This window comes from Bison bison, unplaced genomic scaffold (assembly GCF_000754665.1).
Source record: "Bison bison bison isolate TAMUID 2011002044 unplaced genomic scaffold, Bison_UMD1.0 scf7180017864160, whole genome shotgun sequence".
In the NCBI taxonomy this organism is placed as follows: domain Eukaryota; kingdom Metazoa; phylum Chordata; class Mammalia; order Artiodactyla; family Bovidae; genus Bison; species Bison bison.
In genome coordinates, this window is record NW_011494732.1 from 2,259,194 (window position 1) to 2,270,524 (window position 11,331).

Here is an 11,331-nt window from a genome sequence, read left to right on the forward strand (position 1 = left end):
ATTTGAATCAGTTCTAATGAGGTGGATGAAACTGGAGCCTATTATACAGAGTGAAGTAAGCCAGAAAGAAAAACAGCAATACAGTATACTAACGCATATATATGGAATTTAGAAAGATGGTAACAATAACCCCGTGTACGAGACAGCAAAAGAGACACTGATGTATAGAACAGTCTTTTGGACTCTGTGGGAGAGGGAGAGGGTAGGATGATTTGGGAGAATGGCATTGAAATATGTGTAATATCATATATGAAACGAGTTGCCAGTCCAGGTTCAATGCACGATACTGGATGCTTGGGGCTGGTGCACTGGGATGACCCAGAGGGATGGTATGGGGAGGGAGGAGGGAGGAGGGTTCAGGATGGGGAACACATGTATACCTGTGGTGGATTCATTTCGATATATGGCAAAACCAATACCATGTTGTAAAGTTAAAAAATAAAATTAAAAAAAAATAATGTGTAAACTGTTATGATTTTCTCTTGCTTGACTGTTTTCCTCTCTTCCTGCATTTTCTCAATTCTTTTTGTGACATGTGAGATCTAGTTCTCTGACCAAGGTTTGAACCCAGGCCCCCCTGCATTGTGAGCAGAGTCTTGGCCACTGGTCCACCAGGGAAGTCCCTAAATTTATTTCTTGACTAAAGTTTCTCTATAGACACAAGGTAAATGGAGGCCATGGGTGGGGGTCTGTTTTGGGAAGGCCTTGTGGGGTCCTGGTCTGTTACAATATGAGTGTTTGCATAAATGTTACTCTAAAAGCACACATGAGAGTGAATGAATGACAATACATAAGTAGACTCATCTATATCTCTAACATTTTATGTACTTAAGTTAGTTAAAGAGAACTTTTTTAAAAATTCTATTTTTATAATTTGAAAAAATTGGGACTGAACCCCTGGACTTCAGGTACTTTTCTGTCCAAAACGCATGGCCATATTGTTTATATACTCCCACTTCTACTTTATTTATTTTATTAGTTTTACTTCATTCTCTGCCTCCACCCCATTCCCATTTGGTCTGTGAGCACAATACTACATGTTTGAAATATTTCCTTAATACACAGTGCATGCGTTTTAAGGTCTCTAGTGTCTGTGTGTGCATGTATATACTGTGGTTTTCATATACCTAATTGATATTTCACCCCATCCTTTCTCTTACATTTTCCTTTTTTTTTTTTTTTTAAGTATTTATTTATTTATTTCTGGCTGTGCTGTGCACGGGCTTTCTCTAGTTGTGGAGAGTGAGGGCTATTCTGTAGTTGCAGAGTGCAGGCTTCTCATTGCAGGGGTTTCTTTTATTGCAGAGCACGGGTTCTAGGGTAAGCAGGCTTCAGTAGCTGTGGCACTTAGGCACTTGTGGCTTGCAGGCTCCAGAACACAGGCCAGGCAGCTGTGGCATCAGGGCCCAGTTACTCCATGGCACATGGGATCTTCCCAGACCAGAGATCGAACCAGCATCCCCTGCACTGCAAAGTGGTGCAGCCACTGAACCATCAGAAAAGCCCCCTCTTACATTTTCTGCTTCAATATTGTTTCTTAGATATTTTTTAAATTATTTCTTTATTTGGTCTTGAGCAGATGGGATCTTAGTTCCCTGACCAGGGATTGAACCCATGCCTCCTGTACTGAAAGGATGGAATCTTAACCACTGGACCACCAGGGAAGTCCTAGATACATTTTTTATATATGTGTCCACCTAGGGGATTTTTTTTTTCTTTTGGCTTCCTGAGAGTTCAGTTCAGTTGCTCAGTCTTGTCTGACTCTTAACCCCATGGACTGCAGCATGCCAGACCTCCCTGTCCATCACCAACTCCCAGAACTTGCTCAAACTTCTGTCCAGCACGTCAACGATGCCATCCAACCATCCCATCTTCTGTCATCCCTTTCTCCTTCTGCCTTCAATCTTTTCCAGCATCAGGGTCTTTTCCAATGGGTTGGTTCTTTGCATCAGGTGGCCGAAGTATTGGAGCTTCAGCTTCAGCATCAGTCCTTCTAATGAATATTCAGAACTGATTTCCTTTAGGATTGACTGGTTTGATCTCCTTGCAGTTCAAGGGACTCTCTAGAGTCTTCTTCAGCACCACAGTTCAATGGCATCGATTCTTCAGCATTCAGCTTTCTTTATGGTTCAACTCTCACATCCATATATGACTACGGAAAAAGCATAGCTTTGACTAGACAGACCTTCTTGGGCAAAGTAATGTCTCTGCTTTTTAATATGCTGTCTAGGTTGGTCATAGCTTTTCTTCCAAGGAGCAAGCATCTTTTAATTTCATGGCTGCAGTCACCATCTGCAGTGATTTTGGAGCCCAAGAAAATAAAGTCTCTCACTGTTTCCACTTTTTCCCCATTTATTTGCCATGAAGTGATGAGACAAGATCACATGATCTTAGTTTTCTGAATGTTGAGCTTTAAGCCAGCTTTTTCACTCTCCTCTTTCACTTTCATCAAGAGGTTCTTTAGTTCTTCTTCACTTTCTGCCATAAGGGTGGTGTCATCTCCATATCTAAGGTTATTGATATTTCTCCCGGCAATCTTGATTTCAGCTTGTGTTCATCTAGCCTGGTATTTTGTATGATGTACACGGCATAGAAGTTAAATAAGCTGGGTGACAATATGCTTTCTTGAAGTACTCCTTTCCCAATTTGGAACCAGTCCATTGTCCCATGTCCAGTTCTAATTGTTGATTCTTGACCTGCATACAGATTTTTCAGGAGGCAGGTAAGGTGGTCTGGTATTCCCATTTCTTGAAGAATTTTCCACTGTTGTGATCCACACATTCAAAAGCTTTGGTGTAGTCAATAAAGCAGAAGTAGATGTTTTTCTGGAACTCTTACTTTTCCTCTGATCCAATTTATGTCAGCAATTTGACCTCTAGTTCCTCTGCCTTTTCTAAATCATGAGAGTACTTGAACCTAAATAAAAGATCTGAATATTTGAAAAATCCATCATCATAAAATATTCCCTGAACCTCTGGTTAATGGGGTTTAGGATTAAGCAAAGACAGTCATCTGAGGTCCTAAGGCAGGATTGGGTCATATCTTTAAATCCATTAAGCTTCAGGCTGCTCTGAGCCAGTTCAGAAAATCTTTCCTTGCTTCCCATGGGTGAAGGATGCTTCTCTATTGAGTGTTGTCCTGAAGAATGATTTTTCCCTCCCTGTTTTCCATCAACCATGGACAGATTTCATTCCCTTCTTGGTGAGAAAGTCCTTTAAAATCCAACTCAAAACCTCCTTTCTCCAAATACCCAGATTCTTGTTTTCTACTTGAATGCTGAGGCCCCCACACACGAGAGCAGCCCATCAGCTCCTCTATCCAATATTCCCATGTTCTGTGTACTTGGGACAATGCTTGCTTCTTTACAGCCCATGTCTTCCTTCTTAGACCGAGAGATCCATGAGGGGAGGGCTGTGTTCCAGCTCCTTTCTGATTTCCACAGTCACATTCTGGCACAGGGATTGACAACAAATTATCAAAGAAAACTTATTGGAAAAGTAGAAATCATTTTGATGAGAGCAGGGGTCAAACTGGTTTTCCCCACACCAAATCTGCCTGGTCTCCCTAACAATTATAAGTTCCCTCGCAAGTGTGGTGCAGTTAACCACAGACAAGTGCGTCCCACAGCAAACACATCTGCTTAGGATACATGTTTGATCACCGGAAAAATCAAGGCTTAGGGCACCTAAGTGAATCTGAGATACATGTCGTAGTAGCTTTTATCCTCTCTCTAGTAGAATTATCAGAGAAAGATAAAATAAACCCACGAGTGTACTCTGAAAATAGCAACATAACTCAACCCCGTGTCCTCAAAACAGTTTGACTTAAAATTGAAAGGAACTATTTTGTCTGCTGTTAAGAATATAAAAGTAGGACAAGCTATAGATCAATTTTAAATCATCTGAGGCTATGGGAAAGATTTTTCCTGAGGCTTTTTTGGAAATGGGATAATGTGTGTTTCTGCTGTGGCCTTTTAATAAAGAAATTATGCATTATGCAAACATTAACATTTAAACCAATTAGGAGCCATTGAAGTTAATTCTTTGAAGAATATAGAATTGAGTTATGACTTTCTTTTTATGGATATGATGCTTTTACTAGAATAAAACAATGAGAGTTATGTCTTAGGCATTATCTCACACTGTTGGAGAAAATCTCATTTTTTGTTTTTCTCTTTTTGGAGGAGGGCACATTATCAATTTTTTAAAAATGTGTGAAGTATGAATTTTCTCTTTGAATGTGGCAGGTTTAACAATTTCAGGACATGTAGTCACCTCTCACCATCATACCAGGGTGACCACACCGTCCTTATTTTACAGATGAAAAAAACTTAAGTCCAAGGACTTCCCTGGTGCTCTAGTGGCTGAGACTCTGCGCTCCCAATGTACCAGGGCCAAGTTCCATCCCTGGTCAGGGGACTAGATCCTGTCTGCTGCAGCTAATATATCCTGCCTACCAAAACTCAGACCCGGCACAGCCAAATAAATAAATATTCAAAATACAAAAAACCCTAAGCTCCAAAGGTCTAGTCTTTGCACTTATATCAAGAGAAACTGACAACACTCTCACTGTTTGAGGCTCCTTCTTTAAAATGAGTAAATGCTGAGACTTCCCAGGTGGTCCAGTGGTTAAGAATATGCCTTGCAATGCAATGGACGTGGATTTGATCCCTGGTTGGGGAACAAAGATCCCGACATATCTGAACCTGCATGCCGAGGACCTATGCAGCCAAATAAATAAATATTAAAAAAATAAAATGTGTAGATGCCAAACAGGAAGGCAAAACATGTATGTGTTAAAGGCTTACATTGGAAAAAAATAACCAATGTAAAAAATAACCCCATAAAGTACACTGCACTATTATTATTATTTGTTGTTCAGTCAACAAGTCCTGCTCGAGTCTTTTTGACCCCATGGACTGCAGCATGCCAGGCCTCATCCCTGCTGCTGCTGCTGCTGCTAAGCTGCTTCAGTCGTGTCCGACTCTGAGACCCCATAGACGGCAGCCCACCAGGCTCCCCCGGCCCTGGGATTCTCCAAGCAAGAACACTGGACTGGGTTGCCATTTCCTTCTCCAATGCATGAAAGTGAAAAGTGAAAGTGAAGTCGCTTAGTCGTGTCTGACTCTTTGCGACCCCATGGACTGCAGCCTACCAGGCTCCTCCGCCCATGGGATTTTCCAGGCAAGAGGACTGGAGTGGGGTTGCCATTGCCTTCCTGTCCCTCACCAAATCCTGGAGTCCTGAATATTATTATTCTATTAACAAAATAAATTCAAGTGGTGTGTGTATGTGTATTTTTCACTTCATGAATGTGAGGTTAAATTCCCCATCATATAGGAATAAGTCTCATTGATGTACTCTGGAACTTTTTCTTCTCTTGCTTTGAGAGATGTGGGATTGAGGACATGGAATTATGTGTGAGCTAATTTTTAGTTCACGGTGACCTTGGTTAAGCTTTTTCCTGTCTCTGGGACTTCAAGTCAGATTTGAATGACAAGGGTGCTGGAATGATTCCTTCTCTAAGTCTTGAAAGAAGAGCTATGCTTCTTTGGATCAGGTTTGGTCTGCAGACACGTTTGCATGTACTTTGGATCCTAAAGCATTTTAAAAGTTTTCAAGTCATGATTTGAATACTTGAAGATTTCTCATAAACATCCTGAGGGTTTTTTTTTTTTTTTTGTCTCCTAGAACATCTGAAGTTCTGACAGGCTAGCCCGCATTTCTTCACGGGCTCCACTACTGGAAGGTGAGGATCTCCTACCCTTTTCGAAGGATGTGCCCCAAAGGACTCTGGTTTGCCAGTCTCTTCTTGGCCCCATTTCTCTCTTGAGATGAGACAACATCATAGCAATATCATCGTGTTTGCCTGCTTCTCATCTTAGAGAAGAGAGGAGAGAGAATTCTTCCCCCTGCCTGTGTCTTTCTCAAGAAGGCGCCAGTGATCAACTCTGAAAGACATGGATTTCAAGAAAGCTACCCTGGAAGCATTTCAATGTGCCATCCTTTTCCCAAGAATATGAAAACATTCTTTTCTGCAGACCAGAAATCCCACAGGGCTTTCCTTTTCTTCAGTAGGCTTCCTATGTCTCACTTAACTTTGTTGCCTGGATTCACTTACAATGAAACATTCTTACTCAGGGGTTGGGGAGAGGCAAAAAGCAGATCCTTCATTTTCTCACTGTGTTTAACCTCTCTTTCAAAAACTCCACTCCAGTATTCTTGGGCTTCCCTTGTGGTTCAGCTGGTAAAGAATCTGCTTGCAAGGTGGGAGACCTGGGTTCGATCCCTGGGTTGGAGAGATCCCCTGGAGAAGGGAAAGGCTACCCACTCCAGTATTCTGGCCTGGAGAATTCCATGAACTGTATAGTCCATGGGGTCGCAAAGAGTCAGACACCACTGAGTGACTCACTTTAGAAAACCCCAGCCCTGTTACATGCACAGATCCTTGCGTAGCACAGGTGATCATAACAATAAGCAGTTATTGATTCTTCACTTCCTCCTGTTGTATTTTCTCTCTTTTAACCTTTTTAAAATTGTGGTTTAAAAATAAAACAGACGAGACATCATCTTAAACCATCTTTAAGTGTACAGTTCAGCAGTTTTAACTATATTCACATTGTTGGGCAACAGTTCTCCAGAACTTACATCTTGCAAAACTGAAAATTTTTATCCAAGAAACAACTCCTCATTTCCCCCTCTTTCATCCCCTGGCAACCACTATTCTTTCTGTCTTTATGAATTTGACTTCTCCAGGGACCTCAAACTAGTGAAATACCACTTTGTGACTGGCTTATTTTACTTAGCATAATGCCTTCAAGGTCTACCCATTCTATTATCTCATTTAATTGATAAAGCAATTCTGAGAGATGGATCTTATTTATGTGCTAAGTCACTTCAGTCCTATTGGATTCTTTGCAACCCTATGGACTGTAGCCCATCAGGCTTCTCTGTCCACGAAATTCTCCAGACAAGAATACTGGAGTGGCTTGCATTTCCTACTCTCGGGGATTTTCCCAACCCAGGGATCGAACCCGTGTCTCATGTCTCCTCCATTGGCAGGTGGGTTCTTTACCACTAACACCACATGGGAAGCCAGATCTTATTCATAGATGAGGAAAATAAGGCTCAGTCCTGTCTCCATGAGACAGGACTAGGATTCAAATCCCATGTTTAATTATTCCCCAGTGCTCAGGCCAGGGAATAATTTTAACACCATGATCTTCTGGAAGATTCACAGCATTTTCCAAGAGGCAGTTTTCTACTAAGGTACTTAAAATTTACTTTTATTTCAACAAGAGCCTTCCATCTTTTATTTGGGTTGGAGCAGGGCTCAGGTGCAAATACATAATCATGCTCATCTCATGATGCAATACAATCACTGGTCCATAGGAATCCCTGCTATTGGTTAATTTCCTTACCCTTCCTCATCAGTTGATTGTATCTTCATGTGTTTATTTCTGGGCTGTCAATGATGTTCTATTGGTCTGTATTTTAATGCATTGCTCTCTTATTTTCTGATTTACGACATACTGAGAAAGCCGCTCTGATTCCAAATTCTTCTTAATGTGGTAGAAATAAAGCTCTTGATTCAACATGATCAAAGAAGACTTGATTTGTTGCCTGAAGGCAAGAGGAGGAGACAGCAGTGCCTCAAATCCTTCATCTCATTACTTCGAAGTTTACCTAAGAGTTCCAAATATTTTTAAAAATCTGTCTACATTGTTGTCGGTATGTTATGTGTATTCTGATTGCTGCATTGCATTCCATTATAAGTTCCTATATCAATTTTCATACTCATATAGTAATATTATTTTTTAGGTTGGTTTTCTTCTTTTTTAAATTTTGTTGAAGTATATATTGATTTACAATGTTGCATTAATTTCTGCTGTATAGCAAATTGCTATGCATATCTATATTTTTTTCATATTTTTTTCATTATGGTTTTGAAACCATGTGACTCAGACTGGGCTTTTTAACTGAGATCACATGCCTGGTCAGGTCCTTGATGTCTCAACACAGAAAAAATGCAACCAGAGACAAAGTGATAGATAAGAAGTGGATGGTGGCTCAGACGGTAAAGCATCTGCTTACAATGTGGGAGACCTGGGTTCGATCCCTGGGTCGGGAAGATCCTCTGGAGGAAGAAATGGCAACCCACTCCAGTATTCTTGCCTGGAAAATCCCATGGATGGAGGAATGTGGTAGGCCACAGTCCATTGGGTCACAAAGAGTCAGACACAACTAAGCAACTTCACTTTTACACTTCTCAGACAGAGTGTGGGCCATCTCAGAAGGCAAGAGTGGCCCCAGGGTATGGGGTTGTCAGTTTTGATAGAGGTGGGTAGTTTCATAGGCTATGAGTAGGAGTATTCCAGCTATTTTTGGGAAGGGGTGGGGAGTTCCAGGAATTGGGTCACTGCCCACTTTTTGACCTTCGTGGTTGGCCTTGAAACTGCCAGGGCACCTGTGACTGTGCCATTTAGATGTGTTAGAATGAGTGTATGCTGAGGCTCCAGGTCTACTGGAAGTCAACTGGCCGGCCATCTTGGACCCATTTGTTTCTAATCAGTTTGTGTGGTGTCCTCGGGCTTTATCATTCTTTACAAGGTTGTGCCCTGGTCCCCTTCCCTCCTGTTTCAGTTTATTACTTATATAATATCACAGAACATTGAATATAGTTCCCTGTGCTCTATAGCAGGACTTGTTTCACACCCATCCTTTGATAATGGAAAATTCAATTGCTTCCATCTTTCAGCTAAAACTAATAGTTCTGAGATGATTTTTCTTATTCCCATTTACCTCCAGCCCAATGTAACAAAGACTCCAAGTCACATACTGCACCTGGGGTTGTGGATAAAGAGCAGGCGTATATTTAACCACACTAATTAATCTGATTCACTGATTTGCTCTCCAGAAGGACCAAACCATATTCATTCTGGCCCAGCAGTGCACAAGGGTCCCCATGTCCTTACATCCTTACCAGCTCTTGGTCTCAATCTGTCTTGCTCATTTCCGTCCACCTGATGGGTGTCAAATAGTATCTCATTATTCTCCTCTTCAGAATTCTCAGTTTAACAGTTAGCAGGAACACGTCTATCTATTTAGAGTTTTTCTTTTGTAAACATCTTCATGGTTTCAGATGTATTCAGGTACATATAGATGACTGCAAGTAATGTCTGGACTTCCCTGGAAATCTACTGGTTAAGACTCCATGCTTCCAATGAAGGGGATATGGGTTTGATCCCTGGTCAGGGAACTAAGATCCCACATGCTGTGTGGCCAAAAGAAAGGCAAGTGATGTTTTACCATTTCTGCTCTTCATTAGGGTTGCTGTTCATAATTGTTTTGACATCAAATACAAGCAGCTAGAAGCTTGGTTCCTGTTAGAAAAGCAGCTAATGTCATATATCACAGGCCACTGGACTCACAAGGGAATGCACAGAGGCTGAGCACGCTGCACTGACCATGTGAAATATATTCACAGCATCCTTGAAACTTCAGTACAGGACTGGATACAAAATTATTGTATACAATGTACTGTATTCATCAGTCACATTTTATAGATGAAATGGAGGTTCAGAGAAGTGAAGTCCCAGGTTATACAGCTGGGAATGGAATTCAAACCCAGCTCTGCCTGCCTCCACATTCATAGTCACCACTTTACAGCTAAGGCCATACATGGAAGATGGGGCAGGAGATCAGTGTGAATATTCACCCTGGAGAAGGAAGAGGGAAAGGGAAAAGGGAGTTGGTCATCATTTTACTGATGGGCAAACTGAGGCCTATGGAAGGCAATCAGCTTCTTCAAAGTCAAAGAGCAAGTTGGTGACAAGTCTAGAAGCTACTCTGTCCCTCCCCAGTCTAGTGAGCCAGTGAGTCATCACAGATCAGTGTGGATGAGGACGGGTGAATTTAACTCAGATGACCATTACGTCTACTACTGAGGGCAGGAATCCCTTAGAAGAAATGGAATAGCCATCATGGTCAACAAAAGAGTCCGAAATGCAGTACTTGGATGCAATCTCAAAAATGACAGAATGATCTCTGTTCATTTCTAAGGCAAACCATTCAATATCACGGTAATCCAAGCCTATGCCCCAATCAGTAATACTGAAGAAGCTGAAGTTGAACGGTTCTATGAAGACCTACAAGACCTTTTAGACCTAACACCCTCAAAAGATGCCCTTTTCATTATAGGGGACTGGAATGCAAAAGTAGGAAGTCAAGAAACACCTGGAGTAACAGGCAAATTTGGCCTTGGAGTATGGAATGAAGCAGGGCAAAGGCTAATAGAGTTTTGCCAAGAGAACGCACTGGTCATAGCAAACACCCTCTTCCAACAACACAAGAGAAGACTCTACACATGGACATCACCAGATGGTCAACACCAAAATCAGATTGATTATATTCTTTGCAGCCAAAGATGGAGAAGCTCTATACAGTCAGCAAAAATAAGACCAGGGGCTGACTGTGGCTCAGATCATGAACTCCTTATTGCCAAATTCAGATTTAAATTGAAGAAACTGGGGAAAACAACTAGACCATTCAGGTATGACCTAAATCAAATCCCTTATGATTATACCTGGAGATGGAAATGGCAGCCCACTCCAGTACTCTTGCCTGGAAAATTCCATGGATGGAGGACCTTGGTAGGCTACAGTCCATGGGGTTGCAAAGAGTCAGACAAGACTGAGAGACTTTATTATGATTATACAGTGGAAGTGAGAAATAGATTTAAGGGACTAGATCTGATAGAGTACCTGATGAACTATGGGCGGAGGTTTGTGACATTGTACAGGAGACAGGGATCAAGACCATCCCCATGGAAAAGAAATGCAAAAAAGCAAAATGGCTGTCTGAGGAGGCCTTACAAATAGCTGTGAAAGGAAGAGAAGTGAAAAGAAAAGGAGAAAAGGAAAGATATAAGCATCTGAATGCAGAGTTTCAAAGAATAGCAAGGAGAGATAGAAAGCCTTCCTTAGCAATCAATGCAAAGAAATAGAAAAAAACAACAGAATGGGAAAGACTAGAGATCTCTTCAAGAAAATTAGAAATACTAAGGGAACATTTCATGCAAAGATGGGCTCAATAAAGAACAGAAATGGTATGGACCTAACAGAAGCAGAAGATATTAAGAAGAGGTGGCAAGAATACATAGAAGAACTATACAAAAAAGATCTTCACGACCCAGATAATCACGATGGTGTGATCACTCACCTAGAGCCAGACATCCTGGAATGTGAAGTCAAGAGGGCCTTAGAAAGCATCACTACGAACAAAGCTAGTGGAGGTGATGGAATTCCAGTTGAACTATTTCAAATCCTGAAAG